Genomic DNA, 7,447 nt, shown 5'->3' with positions numbered 1-7,447 from the left:
ACACACACGAGAACGGGCTCTCCTCTCCCTCGCCTCCTGATCCCAACCGCCAGGCGCTCGATCTGGTGCCGCGCCGGCCATCCGGGCGCGGCGTCGATGGATCTGGCGGCGGGTGCGGCGTCTTGCTCCGGCGGCGACGGTGTCCTGCTGATGCAAAGAGACCAGGGCATGAGGGAGAGAGGAAGAAAGGAGGAGAAGGGGCACAAGGTGAGGGAGGCAGTCGCCGGCGGCGGCGGCTCCGGTGACCGGCCGGAGGGAAGGGAGAGGAACTCCTGTTGAGGCGGCGCGGCTTGGTGCATGCTGGTTTCTCCGGATCGACCCCCTACTCAGAGCTGCACGCCCCTGATGATTGGAGGTAGGGTAATCACTCTCCTCTTTAAAACTAGATCGTTTTCTTCTTTGGTCTGGAAAACATAAATCCTTAGACACCCAACGGTATGTTTCAACATGTTTTTAGCCTTGATTTGATGTAAAAAGGATCTAATTTCTCTTCCCGCTTATGTTCTGGATTTCATCTTTTCTCCTTTCTCTGATTTACTCATACACGACTCCTGACTTGTTGCATGTGGCTGCTGAATCTTCCTACTGCAGGTGTGCCTTTCACATGTTCGTTGAGTTGCAGCAACAAGGACAGATGGCCATCTTCACAGGTTATGCCCCTTACTGTAATTTGCATTCAGTTATGTGCAGTAATAATGCCATATTTGTTAGCCTGCTAGCTGTTTCCAGATTTTTTTTAGACATGATTGACTGCTTCTACACAAAAGGAGTTTGTCGAAAATAAGAGCAATCCCATTGTTGCTATAGAGCCTGAAGATTCTTTGCCTTTCTTTGAACTGTTTCAGTTTTTTCTTTCATATGGCTACAATTATTTGATTGGTCCATGTAGATTTAGGCAACATGAGATGAGCCGATGATATATATTGTAATATACAATGTATATTGCTACAAGTGTTGATGTCTTGGTGATGGCAGGTTTTGCAAGTAATTGAAATGCTTTTTGAGTAGAGGATAATTAGAGATATAATGTTCTACCTAATCTTGAGGTATGTGAAAGTGAACTCGGTGATTTTGAGTAATTCTAAGAGTATACATCTCATCTATCAGGTATCCTTTTTTGAGTAATGCTGAGAGGATACATCTCATCTATGAGGAATTAATCCATCTTGTTTTCTCTGTGTTTACCTTGTTCTACAAATGGCTAACTAGGTAATGATTATTGATAGCTAATGACATGAGGGAGAGGGGGACAAGCCCCTTTAGCTACTGCAATGCGGTTGTGCATACAAATGTGCTACTCATATTCCACTGTTAGACGAGCTAGGCGCGAGAAGCAGGTTCAGATGTCAGCTCCATTTGATTTACATTTAGATCATCTTGCTACAACACCATCACTTTTCTTGATAGAAAACAACAATTTTTAGTAATCATATATAGCTTTTCTTTGGTTTGTTTATTCTATTATACCATAGATATCATGAGAAACTGTTAATCGCTTAAGGAGGGTGTTCTGTTCACTCAAAATCAACTGCCTAATGGTCTGATTAGTTTAGGTATGTGAACATTTATTTTAATAATTATAGTTGCAATTTCTAGTCAAGGCATATGTTCTTTTATACTTTTATAGTGAGTCTACAATAGGTTGAATAGATTCGATTTCTATTTCCTTTCCTCGTCATCGTCCGCTTAGGTTATAAGGGGAGCCAGAGAGGTGAGGGAGGTGACCAAAGCGGCAGCGGCCTTGGGGTGCCTAAGAAGAGTGCGTAGGAGGATGGAAAGGGGCTCGTATACGACGGCTGGAAGAGGTAACCTAGGATTTCGTGGTGCTCTACTCTATACCTCATGCTCGGATGATTGTACTTTTCGTTTTGACTGATCAATTGGGTTTAATTTTGTATGAGTTGGGTAGCAGCTTGAGCTCAAAAGGTTCTCTACTCTATCCAAATATTCTGCTAGATTTGATTAGAATTTGTGTTTATTAAAACATGCACCAAGCGGATCTAGGCCAAACAATGAAAAGTTATGCAGCTGCACCTAAACATCTTAATACCACAAGATGGTCACTATGGAACTACATAGCTTCGGCTCGTCACTGGTTACCATAATTTGTAATGTGGCGATTGATGGATGTGCGTAGATAGATTATATACCTACATGGTACTTTCTGGGTATGTGCATAGAGGAATCCCTCATGTATTTAGATTGTTTGCTTAACTATTACTCTTCTCTATTTTCCGACTTTGTGATAACTTAATATAAATTACATTTTGTTTCGAAATGAAAAGATATGTGATGGTAATTGTGTTGTGTTCTATCAACAGAACTATGCTCTCCTAAACCTGAATGGGCCAGAAGTGATAAGACAGACAGATCTGGCAGTCAATTATTCTTCAGTTTCGGTGGTGATGTTTCAACATGAGTTCAGAGCGTTAATGCTTTGCTGATGCGAGGAGGTGAAGTTGTATGCTACCAGAGTGCAGATATTTCTTGGTATGTTTACTTTCAAGAAAAGATGGATGTGTGTTGTGACTGTGACAGATGGTTCTACTGGATATGTTGTTGGGTTTATAACAAGAAGCATTGGTAAGGATATCAAAATACAAGAGAATGCTGCAACGACCAAGGTGCCATATATATATATATCGAAGGTGCTCGCAAACTTCCTTCGACTGGTGTGGCCCTGTTGCTTTCTTATTATATAGTAGAGTTCAAAAGTTCTAGATGGCAGTGGTATATCAGTATCTTATTTCACTTTCTTCGCTTCTATAAAAGCTAGATAAAATGATCTATATCACTAGAATCTATTGCCTTGCACATACTCCCTCTGTCCGGAATTATTTGTCGTAGAAATGGATGTATCTATACATATTTTTAGTTCTAGATACATCCATTTCTGTGACAAGTAATTCGGGATGGAGGGAGTATTTGTCTACACAAACACTTGTATTCCTTTTTACACTGAATTTCCTTTTTGTTGCAGGAGGATTCAGAATATGAAGTTACTGGAAACATTGTTGGAAGTGTTGGTCCTGAGAGCACAGAAAAGGATTCTTCGTTTCTTATAAAAACATTACAATCATTCAAAGAAGCTTTGATTAAGGAGGATGACACAAATGTTGCTGAGATTGAGGCCTTCTTACTTTGCATTGATGTCGATGATGAGAAGAACTCTCTTATGAGGAAAATCATTGCTTTGAATTATTGATAACCGTGAGAGATCGTGTCTTGAGAGCAGGTGCAGAATCTGAATTCTACAGATTGAGAGCAGGTGCAGATTCTGAATTCTGCACACAGAAGACAGAACAGAGAGCTGGTGGCAAATGTGCAAGGGGAAGTTATGGAGAGCTTTCTTTGCTAACTGAATAAGTCTATCAAGAGTCAAGGCCTGTTTTGTTGGAGGCTTGATGTAACTTGCCTGGCCTGATAAGTAACTGTGCGCGCGGTCGTCCTGGGTGCTTGGCTTGAGCTAGCATGCCGTGTTGTTATCTTGGTTGAGGCAGCTGGAGTTAACAAGGTGATTAGTCAAGGGTGGCTCTCGATGCCATCTAAAAAATAGGTCTTAAAACTTCATATTTTCTCAGGAAAAATTCGTATGAATTAATGAATATCAGGCTACATTCAGGCGATATTGTTTGTCAGGCACAACGCTCAGGGTAGCAACCACACATTTAAGTGAGCTTTTGTTGAAATGCGTTGGTACTTTAGTTTTTAGATTCTGTGATGATGGTATGCATAAATACATGAGCTCTTTCAACCAGTACCACATAGTATTAATGAGGTAACGGAAGCTTGCAATTCCATTATCCTGCATCTGCCCAAGTCTAGAAGGTCAGATAAGTTGTTCCGCAAGATAGACAACAATTTTTTATGAGTCATCACAGTGGGCCGAGAACTTGTTGATGAAGCCAATGATTGGGTTGATCATAGTGATACGGCATCAGACGTAATGCTAGATTTAACCCCAGACAAATGGGCAAACATGAAAAGAGGAAAGATGTCAATGCATGAGCCAGAGGGTTCCAGTGGTGAATATTTTGGACCAGAAGTTATGGATGTTTCATGCGAAGAAGCCATTCTTTCCAATGTTTACATATAAGATATACCAGTACATCCCAATTGGTAGGGCCCCTCCACTGATAAGCTGGATATCCTTTTAACAAGTGGCCCGGAGAGAATAAAGCGTTAGATTTTATCATACTTTTACAGTTTAACATGTCAAAGAAGGGAGAGGAGACACCAGCGGATGGCAAGATGGATGAACTGTTGGACAGTGTTAGCCTTAATTACCTAATTCCTAATGAAGTGGAAAACTTTATGACCAGCATAGAAAATGTGCAACACTCTTCTTCCGAGCATGAAGGGCAGAATGATGATTTCGAAGCAAATATCATTGAGCAAGATGATGAACACATTGGAAAGATTTTACTAATCTTACTGTTGCATGTAAAGACATTGGTGATGTCATATCAGAAGACCCACAGAAGGTTTAGGTTTCCGAGGGCAAGCAGAAAAAAGTGATAGCTATGCCGGTATTCTAAATAATGGCAACACATATTATGTAAACACAGTTCTGCAGTATTTTCATTGTTTATCGGAGCTCAAAGAAATCTTAATAATTTGTGAAGACGTATGAGTGCTCGGGGCTGATGTTCTATGGTTGATTTCGAGATGTGTAAGAGCAGGGCGAATACCACTATATCATACTCTCTTGATTGGGATGAGCTTTGTCTTTTTGTAGAAAAGTGATAGAATAAGAATTGTGATTTCTACTGCTATTATGATATGCTTTTCTGATATTCTTTGTTGCCACTGTTTGTTGTATCAATTATTTGTTGTGTGAACCATGTGGCGGGTCGAGCTTAGATGATTCAGATAGGATAGAATGGGCGTCGGAAATCGCCCGTGACATTCTATGTGAATTCTAGCCGTTGCTAGCAAGGCCTTTGGTAATTTCTATATAAATTTTTTTCCCGTTGCAACGCACGGGCATATATATAGGGTTGCGCTATTCGTCACCCTGGGTGAGGAATAGTTATTCTTCACCCCCTCTCTAATTTGACATCAATGCAACGTATTTTTACGTTTTATAAATTTTGTCTTATTTCATACATAAAAAGAGAACGTAAGATTACATAAAATTACGAATGTAAAAACATAGTGTAAAACGTACATAAAATATGATTTTTATGGTCTTATAACCTTTTTTTTATTTTTTTATACCAAATTTTACATATTTAATCAATATGCATGTAACTATTTATATTGTAAACGTAATTTATTTAGGACGCGATCGTAAGATTACCTCGGGTGAAGAATAATTTATTCTGCACCCTGGGTGATGAATAGTAACACTATATATATATATAGTGGGTATATTATAATAACACCTTTTAGAGTCTTATTATGATAACACCGGAGATTATTCTGATAACACCCCCAACCCACCTCCCGCACTACCACGACCCCAATCCGACTCCACCTTATTCCGCCGGCGGCACCCGCTACGCCCGTGGCCACAAAAAAGATGCCCGACGACCCCTCCTCACCACCACTCGTTCCCTTTCCCTTATCCTCTCCACCTCCTTCCTTCCGCCGGGGTCGCGCCCACCCCACACTGCCCGACGCCCCTCCTCAAAGCGAGGAGCGAGCAGCACCCCGGCCTCCCTCCCGTGGCGATGCGCAGCACCCAGACACCCCTCCCCCAGCGCCCTCACCTTCTGCCTTCGGGGGTCACCGGATCCCGACGGGATCTAGTCAAGCCCTGCTCGCCAAAAGACGGCGGCGGCGCGGCGGCTGCACCCCGGCCCCCCTCCCCCAGTGGCTTTACCCCGGCCCCCTCCCCCAACAGCTGTACCCGCTGCCGCCCCGACCAAATCACATCCTCGGCGGAGTATGCGCCGGATCAGCCGATGGGGAGGGCCGTCGCTACCATGTCTCCCCTCCAGATGGTCTTCTTGCGACGACCAGCTGCTGGCGATTTGGCCGTGACGGTGAGCCCAACCTCGGATCTGTCCGTGACGGTTAACCCCCGGATCTGTCTCCATCTTCCTCCCCCTCCATTGGTTGCTGGCCGTGACGGTGATCCCAACCTCGGAGAGGAAGGAGCACGAGCTGCGGCAGAGTAAGCCCCCGCAGCTGTGGCTCTGCCCCCGGTCGGTCCAAGGGCTCCCGTGCAGTCCACTACCTCGGTGCACGCAGCACGTCGGCACCCCCCCTCGCGAGATTCGGCGGGCTGTAGGTCGTCGCTTGCCGCCGTGAGGTCGGCTTCCGAGCGGCATGGCACAGTGCCACAAGTTCTCCTCTCCCTCATCACCTCCACCTCCATGGCTGGTCCCCGGATGTGCGTCTGCGAGCTACAACAACTGTTGAAGTTCATTTGATGTTTTACTGAAGCTCACTAAAATTTGTTTTGTAGTTCACTATGGAAAAAATGCGCCAAGTTTCCTGGAGTTGGCTCAATTCCTCTCCCCCGACGAGGATCCCGTGCTCCCCTACCCGAACCACGCATCCAGGAGCTCCTCCCGGCCCACGGCGATCTCCTGTGCGCGGCACCACCACTCTTCCTTCGAATCAAGGCATAAAGTTTGGAGCATGTGAACAAGCAGTGCAAATGGTGCATTTTTTGTTTGAGAATTTTGTGTATAAAAATTACAGGGACTCATTTTGTGTTTGGGATGAGACTATTCAAATAATGTAGTTTGAAGTATGTGCACATGCAGTGCAGTCCGGGCTTTTTGTGCTTGGGGATTTTACGTAAAGCATGAAAATTGCAGTGACTCATTTGAATGCAGTTCCGGGGGAAACATGGTGCTATTGAGACTTTAGCATGCAGTTTAGACCATGTGGACATGCAGTGCAAAATGGTGTGTTTAGAAACGTGTATTTTTCGTAGTCTTTGTAAAGTTTTGGCCTATTTGTGGACTCCCATTTGATTGCAGCCCATGCGCGCGACGCATGCAGTCCTGTGGTGTGGACTTGTAGTTCGCCAGGAACTACTGAAGTAAATAAAACATTCTTAAAGTTTAATTTGCTATTATAAAAAGTGTGAGAAAAATATAAAAATATATAAAAATTGATGCAGTCCATTGGGGCACTGCGTACGGTTCTCATGGCTTGCTTGTGAAGTTTTTTTTCCTCGGGTTCACACAACACGGTTCAAATATCAGGTTGACTTTGGTCACCCCCAAAAACTAACCCTCTCGCTGCAGTACAGTTTGTGGTTGCAAGAAATTCTATTTAATTTTATGTAGTGCACTTTTAATCCTGGTGTAGAAAAAAAACTGAAAAGAAAATAAACTAAGAAAACCTTTGCGGTGCACTTTGCAAAACAAAGGAGTTCACTTTGTAAAAAAAATGTATAGAGGAGTTCACTTTTTATTATTTTTGGAGGATGTTTTTTGAAAATACAAAGGTGAACATGGGTGCGTGCGCACCCACATGAATAGTA

The 7,447-nt window shown here is 43.3% G+C and overlaps 1 long non-coding RNA gene across 1 annotated transcript; it reads left to right on the top strand.

Annotated features, from left to right (window-relative positions):
* The first annotated feature begins 5,455 nt into the window (after positions 1-5,455).
* Positions 5,456-6,780, top strand: LOC125521131. The gene is made up of 2 exons (XR_007289059.1): positions 5,456-6,340; positions 6,416-6,780. It is a non-coding gene; the product is annotated as an uncharacterized LOC125521131 (long non-coding RNA).
* Positions 6,781-7,447: the final 667 nt, after the last annotated feature.

This window comes from Triticum urartu, chromosome 7, assembly GCF_003073215.2.
Source record: "Triticum urartu cultivar G1812 chromosome 7, Tu2.1, whole genome shotgun sequence".
Lineage (NCBI taxonomy): Eukaryota > Viridiplantae > Streptophyta > Magnoliopsida > Poales > Poaceae > Triticum > Triticum urartu.
This window is presented reverse-complemented; position numbering and strand designations above follow the sequence as displayed.